The sequence below is a fragment of the Oncorhynchus clarkii genome, chromosome 12, assembly GCF_045791955.1.
Source record: "Oncorhynchus clarkii lewisi isolate Uvic-CL-2024 chromosome 12, UVic_Ocla_1.0, whole genome shotgun sequence".
In the NCBI taxonomy this organism is placed as follows: Eukaryota; Metazoa; Chordata; class Actinopteri; order Salmoniformes; family Salmonidae; genus Oncorhynchus; species Oncorhynchus clarkii.
Window position 1 is genome coordinate 2123769 of NC_092158.1, and position 12383 is coordinate 2136151.

General features: G+C 50.3%; 1 protein-coding gene across 3 annotated transcripts in view; it reads left to right on the forward strand.

The window, feature by feature from the left end:
• Positions 1–2337, forward strand: part of LOC139422647 (interleukin-11 receptor subunit alpha-like) — a 121096-nt gene extending 118759 nt beyond the window's left edge. For all 3 annotated transcript variants that reach the window (XM_071173801.1, XM_071173800.1, XM_071173799.1), the window contains exon 12: positions 1533–2337. The gene's annotated coding sequence lies outside the window, so the exon portion shown is untranslated. The remainder of the gene's footprint in view (positions 1–1532) is intronic.
• Positions 2338–12383: the final 10046 nt, after the last annotated feature.

The following is a 12383-nucleotide window of genomic DNA, read 5'->3' on the forward strand; positions in this document are numbered from 1 at the left end:
GTAGGCCTGATCACGCGGCGGTTGTAGGCCTGATCACGCGGCGGTTGTAGGCCTGATCACGCGGCGGTTGTAGGCCTGATCACGCGGCGGTTGTAGGCCTGATCACGCGGCGATTGTAGGCCTGATCACACGGCGGTTGTAGGCCTGATCACGCGGCGATTGTAGGCCTGATCACGCGGCGGTTGTAGGCCTGATCACGCGGCGGTTGTAGGCCTGACCACACGGCGGTTGTAGGCCTGACCACACGGCGGTTGTAGGCCTGATCACGCGGCGGTTGTAGGCCTGATCACGCGGCGGTTGTAGGCCTGACCACGCGGCGGTTGTAGGCCTGATCACGCGGCGGTTGTAGGCCTGATCACGCGGCGATTGTAGGCCTGATCACGCGGCGGTTGTAGGCCTGATCACGCGGCGGTTGTAGGCCTGATCACGTGGCGGTTGTAGGCCTGATCACGCGGCGGTTGTAGGCCTGATCACGCGGCGGTTGTAGGCCTGAACGATTCTCTCTGCTACAGCACAGAAAGCGCTACCGATGCACCAAGTCTGGAACCAACAGGACCCTGAACAGCTTCTACCCCCAAGCCATAAGACTGTTAAATAGTTAGTTGAATAGTTAACCACCTGGACTATCAATACCTCAATTACCTCGTACCCCTGCACATCGAGGAGAGAGAAAGGAAGAGGAGAGAGAAGGGAAGTGGAGGAGAGAGAAGGGAAGAGGAGGAGAGAGAAGGGAAGAGGAGGAGAGAGAAGGGAAGTGGAGGAGAGAGAAGGGAAGAGGAGGAGAAAGAAGGGAAGAGGAGGAGAGAGAAGGGAAGAGGAGGAGAGAGAAGGGAAGAGGAGGAGAGAGAAGGGAAGAGAGGAACAACACATAAATCACATGTAATAATGCCTTTCTCTGACAGACAGGCCCTGCATAACATAATGACAGAGGCCGGGTGATGAATATAGAGAAGACAGACAGACAGAGAGACATATATTATAGTTAGGGTTGTAGTAAAAAACAACTCCTCTTCATATATTATAGTTAGTTCCTCTTCCCGTTTTGTTACTCATTGGGTATTTACTTTTTGAACTTTTCTATTATTTCTCTATTTTATTTCTCTCTGTGTTGTTGGGAAGGGACCTTAAGTAAACATTTCACTGTTAGTCTATACCTGTTGTTTACCAAGCATGTGACAAGATGTGATTTGACTAACCCCAACTCTCACCCCACCCACAGTACTACTGAACCCATCTGTGATATTTACGAGTTGGTGTGAAGATGGCTTTTGTGGCCTCGTATTGTAGCCTCGTATTGTAGCCTCGTATTGTAGCCTTGTATTGTAGGCTTGTATTGTCTGTCTGTCTGTCCGTCCGTCCGTCCGTCCGTCCGTCCGTCCGTCCGTCCGTCTGTCCGTCCGTCTGTCTGTCTATCTGTCTGTCTTCCTTCTCTATATCCATCAGCCAGCTCTGTCATTATGCAGGGTCTGTCTGTCTGTTCGCTTCCTTCCCCCTTCTCTCCTCCTATCTAACCTCCTCCCTCCTCTTCTCAGCCTAGGTTGGCCCCTCCTCTCAGCCCTTATAGGGCCCCTTGTCTCCACCAGGCCACACCCCCAACAGATGGGTGCAGCATCCACACAACACGACCCACAATCCACCATGCTACCCGCAAGCCATCTGGGACGTGTGCCGTGCCTGATCGCTGCCTGCCAACGAACAGACATGTTGAAACCAATGACTGACTCCTCCCACTGGAGTTTAACATCATCTGATTGGCTATGAGGCTCAACACTGCGTACTGTACAGTATGGAGCACCAACTAACAACATACCTGTCCTCATCCCCTGAACTTCACTGACCGAACAAGGTATAGGTTCTGGTCTCTACCTTTCACATAGTTTTCCTTTCTGTGTACCTGATGATCTCATGGTCCTTCATTCATTTCAACTGTAAGAAGCATCACAGGGCATTATTGTAGAGACCGATTGGCATTATAAACTGTTTTAGACTGTTTATGAAGAGGGTATAGACAGATTGGCATTCTGCAGAATAGAGACTGCAATTCAGAGGAGAAGGAACGGACTGCAAACAAGGCTGCTGCTATTGGTCATTGGATGAAAAGGAGGGAACAGAGTTCGGCCATATCCATGCTGGCCAATCACTAGCAGTGTCTGGATGACGTCATAACTTCCTGTATATCTGCATAGTTGCGTTAAATGAGTCAATGGAACACAGATGTTTTATTGACCAGACTGGAACACATTCAACAATCTGATCTAACAAAATAGATTTTCGTCAAATCTGTCATGATTTATGTATTGTAACAAGCCCACAATGTGGTTACTTACAGACTCCACTAGACTAGACTAGACTCCACCAGACTAGAGTAGACTAGACTCCACTAGACTAGACTAAACTCCACCAGACTAGAGTAGACTAGACTCCACCAGACTAGAGTAGACTAGACTCCACCAGACTAGACTCCACCAGACCAGACCAGACTAGACTAGACTCCACCAGACTAGACTAGACTCCACCATACTAGACTAGACTCCACCAGACTAGACTCCACCAGACTAGACTAGACTCCACCAGACTAGACTAGACTCCACCAGACCAGACTAGACTCCACCAGACCAGACTAGACTCCACCAGACCAGACTAGACTCCACCATACTAGAGTAGACTAGACTCCACCAGACTAGACTCCACCAGACTAGAGTAGACTAGACTCCACCAGACTAGAGTAGACTAGACTCCACCAGACTAGACTCCACCAGACTAGAGTAGACTAGACTCCACCAGACTAGACTAGACTCCACCAGACTAGAGTAGACTAGACTCCACCAGACTAGACTAGACTCCACCAGACTAGACTCCACCAGACTAGACTCCACCAGACTAGACTAGACTCCACCAGACTAGACTCCACCAGACTAGACTCCACCAGACTAGACTAGACTAGACTCCACCAGACTAGACTCCACCAGACTAGACTCCACCAGACTAGACTAGACTAGACTCCACCAGACTAGACTCCACCAGACTAGACTAGACTCCACCAGACTAGAGTAGACTAGACTAGACTAGACTCCACCAGACTAGACTCCACCAGACTAGACTCCACCAGACTAGAGTAGACTAGACTAGACTCCACCAGACTAGACTCTACCAGACTAGAGTAGACTAGACTAGACTAGACTCCACCAGACTAGACTAGACTAGACTCCACCAGACTAGACTAGACTAGACTCCACCAGACTAGACTAGACTCCACCAGACTAGACTCCACCAGACTAGACTAGACTCCACCAGACTAGAGTAGACTAGACTAGACTAGACTCCACCAGACCAGACTAGACTCCACCAGACTAGACTAGACTCCACCAGACTAGAGTAGACTAGACTAGACTCCACCAGACTAGACTCTACCAGACTAGAGTAGACTAGACTAGACTAGACTCCACCAGACTAGACTAGACTAGACTCCACCAGACTAGACTAGACTAGACTCCACCAGACTAGACTAGACTAGACTAGACTCCACCAGACTAGACTCCACCAGACTAGAGTAGACTAGACTCCACCAGACTAGACTAGACTCCACCAGACTAGACTAGACTAGGCTCCACCAGACTAGACTCCACAAGACTAGACTCCACCAGACTAGACTAGACTCCACCAGAGTAGACTAGACTCCACCAGACTAGAGTAGACTAGACTCCACCAGACTAGAGTAGACTAGACTCCACCAGACTAGACTCCACCAGACTAGAGTAGACTAGACTCCACCAGACTAGAGTAGACTCCACCAGACTAGAGTAGACTAGACTCCACCAGACTAGAGTAGACTCCACCAGACTAGAGTAGACTAGACTCCACCAGACTAGACTCCACCAGACTAGACTAGACTCCACCAGACTAGAGTAGACTAGACTCCACCAGACTAGAGTAGACTAGACTCCACCAGACTAGACTCCACCAGACTAGAGTAGACCAGACTAGACTCCACCAGACCAGACCAGACTAGAGTAGACCAGACTAGACTCCACCAGTCCAGACTAGAGTAGACCAGACCAGACTAGAGTAGACCAGACTAGACTCCACCAGACTAGAGTAGACCAGACTAGACTCCACCAGACTAGAGTAGACCAGACCAGACTAGAGTAGACCAGACTAGACTCCACCAGTCCAGACTAGAGTAGACCAGACCAGACTAGAGTAGACCAGACTAGACTCCACCAGACTAGAGTAGACTAGACTCCACCAGACTAGAGTAGACCAGACTAGACTAGACTAGACTCCACCAGACTAGAGTAGACCAGACTCCACCAGACTAGACTCCACCAGACTAGACTAGACTAGACTCCACTAGACTAGACTCCACCAGACTAGAGTAGACTAGACTCCACCAGACTAGAGTAGACCAGACTAGACTCCACCAGACCAGACCGGACTAGAGTAGACCAGACCAGACTAGAGTAGACCAGACTAGACTCCACCAGACTAGAGTAGACCAGACTAGACTCCACCAGACCAGACCAGACTAGACTCCACCAGACTAGACTAGACTCCACCAGACCAGACCAGACTAGACTCCACCAGACCAGACCAGACTAGACTAGACTCCACCAGACTAGACTAGACTCCACCAGACCAGACTAGACTCCACCAGACCAGACTAGACTCCACCAGACTAGACTAGACTCCACCAGACCAGACCAGACTAGACTCCACCAGACTAGACTAGACTCCACCAGACCAGACCAGACTAGACTAGACTCCACCAGACTAGACTAGACTCCACCAGACTAGACTAGACTCCACCAGACCAGACTAGACTCCACCAGACTAGACTAGACTCCACCAGACCAGACCAGACTAGACTCCACCAGACTAGACTCCACCAGACCAGACCAGACTAGACTAGACTCCACCATACTAGACTAGACTCCACCAGACTAGACTAGACTCCACCAGAGTAGACTAGACTCCACCAGACTAGACTAGACTCCACCAGACCAGACCAGACTAGACTCCACCAGACTAGACTCCACCAGACTAGACTCCACCAGACTAGACTAGACTCCACCAGACTAGACTAGACTCCACCATACTAGACTAGACTAGACTCCACCAGACTAGACTAGACTCCACCAGACTAGACTAGACTCCACCAGACTAGACTAGACTCCACCAGACTAGACTCCACCAGACCAGACCAGACTAGACTCCACCAGACTAGACTCCACCAGACTAGATTAGACCGGACTAGACTCCACCATACTAGAGTAGACCAGACTAGACTAGACTCCATCAGACTAGATTAGACTCCACTAGACCAGACTAGACCGGACTAGACCAGACTAGACTAGACCAGACTACCACTACCCGTCTGTGTGCCTTTCTCCCATGGTCTGGAGGTGTAGAGGATTGACATCTACAGAGTCCCAACCCTGACAACCTTTACAGTTAATGACCCCCCCCCCCCCCCCATGGCCAAGACGTCTACAGAGTCCCAACCCTGACAACCTTTACAGTTAATGACCCCCCCCCATGGCCAAGACAGACTAATAATATGGTGACCCTCTCATCGTCACCCATTATGAGAGGGATTTAAACACTTCAGATACAACCAGCATTACATCAGTTCTCGTCCCTCCCATTTCCCAACATATTCTGCTCTAAATGACAGTGGTGTTATTTGTTGGTTCTTTACATCGCTGTGTAGTCATGGGAAACACAACGTGCCTTTGTTCCAACTTCCTTTCTGAGATGATTTCACAACTGCAATGTTCTCTCAAGCTATTACCTATGCATGGATCCTATTGAAGCTTGGTGTATGTTGTATTCTATATTATATTAACCAACAGAATGAAATAGTTCCTATATATTATGTCTTTTTTTGTTGTTGAGATCTTTAGCTAAACTTTTATCTATGCACCATTCCCCAGTCAATGATATGAAGCTCAAATACAGTATGTACATATTTCCCAGTCTGTATATTCGTCCCACATGGCACCCTGTTCCCGTAGTGCTCTAGTTTTGACCAGGCCCATGCAGCTCTGGTCAACAGTAGTGTACTCTAATAGAGATTAGTGTGCCATGTGGGAAACACGATCATGTTGTTTTCATGATTCATAGTAATTCATCATATTTTGTTTTCTGTTTTCTGTGATAATGATCGACGGAAAGTGATTTGTCTCATTGATAATCAAAGTGAACATAAGCAATGTGTGATTTTTAAAATTCAAACCCTGATTTGATAGCAATATTTCAAATCCAGGCGAATTGAACTTCAGACTTAAAGATGTGTTTGTGATGGATAATGTTTGCCCTACCTCTAACAATACATTGTGTTATCTGTGCCAAAGCCTTGCTATGCATATAGAAAATGGCAACTTTTACATGAGTCATGAGTCACCCCCTAGATGTCCTTTAGAGGTCATCCACCGTTTCCAAAACATACTGAATCCTACAGCTGTCACCATTCAGTTCCCATAACATACTGAATCCTACAGCTGTCCCTATTCAGTTCCCATAACATACTGAATCCTACAGCTGTCACCATTCAGTTTCCATAACATACTGAATCCTACAGCTGTCAGACTTCAAGTAGAGTCAGTACAAGTAATACACAATATATCCCATCAGACTATAGTAGCATTGAGACTCTCTGATTTGTCTGACAGTCACCCGAGATGTCATTTTAACCAGAGATGCTCAGGAAAGATATTCAATAGACACTGACGACGGCCATGTTGTCTCCTCCACCAGAGCAATATGGATCACATCTCTCTGCGTGGCTGTCTGATGAAATGTTTTCTCTCTCCGACCGTCACACAGTGAGATGTGATGGTCGGACACATGGTTGACAATGGTGTTTTTACCTGACAGTACTGTAGGGACCAGGTTGAAGAGAGTTATGGTTGTTGTGATGGTTAGGGTTGTTGTGATGGTTAGGGTTCTTGTGATGGTTTGGGTTGTTGTGATGGTTAGGGTTGTTGTGATGGTTAGGGTTGTTGTGATGGTTAGGGTTGTTGTGATGGTTAGGGTTGTTGTGATGGTTAAGTTTGTTGTGATGTGGGGTAGTCTACTGGTGTTGTCCACATGGTCCTGTGGTGGGGTAGTCTACTGGTGTTGTCCACATGGTCCTGTGGTGGGGTAGTCTACTGGTGTTGTCCACATGGTCCTGTGGTGGGGTAGTCTACTGGTGTTGTTCACATGGTCCTGTGGTGGGGTAGTCTACTGGTGTTGTCCACATGGTCCTGTGGTGGGGTAGTCTACTGGTGTTGTCCACATGGTCCTGTGGTGGGGTAGTCTACTGGTGTTGTCCACATGGTCCTGTGGTGGGGTAGTCTACTGGTGTTGTCCACATGGTCCTGTGGTGGGGTAGTCTACTGGTGTTGTTCACATGGTCCTCTGGTGGGGTAGTCTACTGGTGTTGTCCACATGGTCCTGTGGTGGGGTAGTCTACTGGTGTTGTCCACATGGTCCTGTGGTGGGGTGGTGGGGTAGTCTACTGGTGTTGTCCACATGGTCCTGTGGTGGGGTAGTCTACTGGTGTTGTTCACATGGTCCTGTGGTGGGGTGGTCTACTGGTGTTGTCCACATGGTCCTGTGGTGGGGTGGTGGGGTAGTCTACTGGTGTTGTCCACATGGTCCTGTGGTGGGGTGGTGGGGTAGTCTACTGGTGTTGTTCACATGGTCCTGTGGTTGGGTGGTGGGGTAGTCTACTGGTGTTGTTCACATGGTGGGGTGGTGGGGTAGTCTACTGGTGTTGTCCACATGGTCCTGTGGTGGGGTAGTCTACTGGTGTTGTTCACATGGTCCTGTGGTGGGGTAGTCTACTGGTGTTGTCCACATGGTCCTGTGGTGGGGTAGTCTACTGGTGTTGTCCACATGGTCCTGTGGTGGGGTAGTCTACTGGTGTTGTCCACATGGTCCTGTGGTGGGGTAGTCTACTGGTGTTGTCCACATGGTCCTGTGGTGGGGTAGTCTACTGGTGTTGTTCACATGGTCCTCTGGTGGGGTAGTCTACTGGTGTTGTCCACATGGTCCTGTGGTGGGGTAGTCTACTGGTGTTGTCCACATGGTCCTGTGGTGGGGTAGTCTACTGGTGTTGTTCACATGGTCCTCTGGTGGGGTAGTCTACTGGGGTTGTCCACATGGTCCTGTGGTGGGGTGGTGGGGTAGTCTACTGGTGTTGTCCACATGGTCCTGTGGTGGGGTAGTCTACTGGTGTTGTTCACATGGTCCTGTGGTGGGGTAGTCTACTGGTGTTGTTCACATGGTCCTGTGGTGGGGTGGTGGGGTAGTCTACTGGTGTTGTCCACATGGTCCTGTGGTGGGGTAGTCTACTGGTGTTGTCCACATGGTCCTGTGGTGGGGTAGTCTACTGGTGTTGTCCACATGGTCCTGTGGTGGGGTAGTCTACTGGTGTTGTTCACATGGTCCTGTGGTGGGGTAGTCTACTGGTGTTGTCCACATGGTCCTGTGGTGGGGTGGTGGGGTAGTCTACTGGTGTTGTCCACATGGTCCTGTGGTGGGGTAGTCTACTGGTGTTGTCCACATGGTCCTGTGGTGGGGTAGTCTACTGGTGTTGTTCACATGGTCCTGTGGTTGGGTGGTGGGGTAGTCTACTGGTGTTGTTCACATGGTGGGGTGGTGGGGTGGTGGGGTAGTCTACTGGTGTTGTCCACATGGTCCTGTGGTGGGGTAGTCTACTGGTGTTGTTCACATGGTCCTGTGGTGGGGTGGTGGGGTAGTCTACTGGTGTTGTCCACATGGTCCTGTGGTGGGGTGGTGGGGTAGTCTACTGGTGTTGTTCACATGGTCTTGTGGTGGGGTAGTCTACTGGTGTTGTTCACATGGTCCTGTGGTGGGGTAGTCTACTGGTGTTGTTCACATGGTCCTGTGGTGGGGTAGTCTACTGGTGTTGTCCACATGGTCCTGTGGTGGGGTAGTCAACTGGTGTTGTTCACATGGTCCTCTGGTGGGGTAGTCTACTGGTGTTGTCCACATGGTCCTGTGGTGGGATGGTGGGGTAGTCTACTGGTGTTGTCCACATGGTCCTGTGGTGGGGTAGTCTACTGGTGTTGTTCACATGGTCCTGTGGTGGGGTAGTCTACTGGTGTTGTCCACATGGTCCTGTGGTGGGGTAGTGTACTGGTGTTGTCCACATGGTCCTGTGGTGGGGTAGTCTACTGGTGTTGTTCACATGGTCCTGTGGTGGGGTAGTCTACTGGTGTTGTTCACATGGTCCTGTGGTGGGGTAGTCTACTGGTGTTGTTCACATGGTCCTGTGGTGGGGTAGTCTACTGGTGTTGTTCACATGGTCCTGTGGTGGGGTAGTCTACTGGTGTTGTTCACATGGTCCTGTGGTGGGGTAGTCTACTGGTGTTGTCCACATGGTCCTGTGGTGGGGTGGTGGGGTAGTCTACTGGTGTTGTCCACATGGTCCTGTGGTGGGGTGGTGGGGTAGTCTACTGGTGTTGTCCACATGGTCCTGTGGTGGGGTGGTGGGGTAGTCTACTGGTGTTGTTCACATGGTCTTGTGGTGGGGTAGTCTACTGGTGTTGTTCACATGGTCCTGTGGTGGGGTAGTCTACTGGTGTTGTTCACATGGTCCTGTGGTGGGGTAGTCTACTGGTGTTGTCCACATGGTCCTGTGGTGGGGTAGTCTACTGGTGTTGTTCACATGGTCCTCTGGTGGGGTAGTCTACTGGTGTTGTCCACATGGTCCTGTGGTGGGGTGGTGGGGTAGTCTACTGGTGTTGTCCACATGGTCCTGTGGTGGGGTAGTCTACTGGTGTTGTTCACATGGTCCTGTGGTGGGGTAGTCTACTGGTGTTGTTCACATGGTCCTGTGGTTGGGTGGTGGGGTAGTCTACTGGTGTTGTTCACATGGTGGGGTGGTGGGGTGGTGGGGTAGTCTACTGGTGTTGTCCACATGGTCCTGTGGTGGGGTAGTCTACTGGTGTTGTTCACATGGTCCTGTGGTGGGGTGGTGGGGTAGTCTACTGGTGTTGTCCACATGGTCCTGTGGTGGGGTGGTGGGGTAGTCTACTGGTGTTGTTCACATGGTCTTGTGGTGGGGTAGTCTACTGGTGTTGTTCACATGGTCCTGTGGTGGGGTAGTCTACTGGTGTTGTTCACATGGTCCTGTGGTGGGGTAGTCTACTGGTGTTGTCCACATGGTCCTGTGGTGGGGTAGTCAACTGGTGTTGTTCACATGGTCCTCTGGTGGGGTAGTCTACTGGTGTTGTCCACATGGTCCTGTGGTGGGATGGTGGGGTAGTCTACTGGTGTTGTCCACATGGTCCTGTGGTGGGGTAGTCTACTGGTGTTGTTCACATGGTCCTGTGGTGGGGTAGTCTACTGGTGTTGTCCACATGGTCCTGTGGTGGGGTAGTGTACTGGTGTTGTCCACATGGTCCTGTGGTGGGGTAGTCTACTGGTGTTGTTCACATGGTCCTGTGGTGGGGTAGTCTACTGGTGTTGTTCACATGGTCCTGTGGTGGGGTAGTCTACTGGTGTTGTTCACATGGTCCTGTGGTGGGGTAGTCTACTGGTGTTGTTCACATGGTCCTGTGGTGGGGTAGTCTACTGGTGTTGTTCACATGGTCCTGTGGTGGGGTAGTCTACTGGTGTTGTCCACATGGTCCTGTGGTGGGGTGGTGGGGTAGTCTACTGGTGTTGTCCACATGGTCCTGTGGTGGGGTGGTGGGGTAGTCTACTGGTGTTGTCCACATGGTCCTGTGGTGGGGTGGTGGGGTAGTCTACTGGTGTTGTTCACATGGTCTTGTGGTGGGGTAGTCTACTGGTGTTGTTCACATGGTCCTGTGGTGGGGTAGTCTACTGGTGTTGTTCACATGGTCCTGTGGTGGGGTAGTCTACTGGTGTTGTCCACATGGTCCTGTGGTGGGGTAGTCTACTGGTGTTGTTCACATGGTCCTCTGGTGGGGTAGTCTACTGGTGTTGTCCACATGGTCCTGTGGTGGGGTGGTGGGGTAGTCTACTGGTGTTGTCCACATGGTCCTGTGGTGGGGTAGTCTACTGGTGTTGTTCACATGGTCCTGTGGTGGGGTAGTCTACTGGTGTTGTTCACATGGTCCTGTGGTGGGGTAGTCTACTGGTGTTGTTCACATGGTCCTGTCGTGGGGTAGTCTACTGGTGTTGTCCACATGGTCCTGTGGTGGGGTAGTCTACTGGTGTTGTCCACATGGTCCTGTGGTGGGGTAGTCTACTGGTGTTGTCCACATGGTCTTGTGGTGGGGTAGTCTACTGGTGTTGTCCACATGGTCTTGTGGTGGGGTGGTATTCAGTCTGGTTGGATAATGTCATTATCTATAAAGGTAAGACGTTGATTGTTTGTTTGAAGAGAAGCTTCAAGTCTGTTTCATCACAATGCTCTTAACGTCTTACCAGAAACAGGCTGACAGATTCTTCTGGAGCTGTGGTATCATCTCTGCCTCATGTTGAAAAGGAGGGAGACCTTAGCCTTGATTTTCAGTTTTGGCCCGAGGGCCACATCGGGATTTTGAAATTCAACGGAGGGATGCATTTTTTGTGGGACTAATTGTTTGTTATAATCCATTTGCGTAGGTCTCCCGTGTGGCGCAGCGGTCTAAGCTACTGCATCGCAGAGCTAGAAGTGTCATTACAGACCCGGGTTCGATCCCAGGCTGTGTCATAGCTGGTCGTGACTAAAAGACCCATGAGGCGGCACATAATTGGCCCATTGTCGTTCGGGTTAGGAGAGGGTTTGGCAGGCCAAGATTTCCTTGTCCCATCGCTCTAGTGACTCCTGTGGCAGACCAGGCGCATGCACGCTGACACGGTCGCCAGGTGTACGGTGTTTCCTCCGACACATTAGAGCAGCTGGTTTCCAGGGATAAGCGGGCATTGTGTCAAGAAACAGTGCTGCTTGGCTGGGTCGTGTTTCGACCTTCGCCTCTCCCGAGTCCTTAGGGGAGTTGCAGCGATACTTTTACTACCAATTCGGATATCACGAAATTGGGGAGAAAAAAGGGGTAAAAAAAAATATATATATTTTTTATGTCTCTTGAACTGCTCGCGGGCCGTACTTTGCCCCCCCCCCCCCCCCCCCCTTGCTCTAAGGTACATGCAGGACTTGGGCAGGACCTCACAGGAGCCGAGTACAGGCACCTTAAATGTTCAACTGCTTGAGCTCTTGTTCCTGATGTTGAATATTATCTCAAAAGTATTGTGGAGCTCCTGCAGCTAAATATAAGCAGTACCGGAAACCAACACGAGTACCGACACCTATTTCAATCCATGTCAAGCACTGGGTTATATGTAATAGCAATTGTCTTACTCGTGAGAATAGGACATCCTATCACAGGACACTGTCACAACACAACATGCTTGTTTGTTTGAGG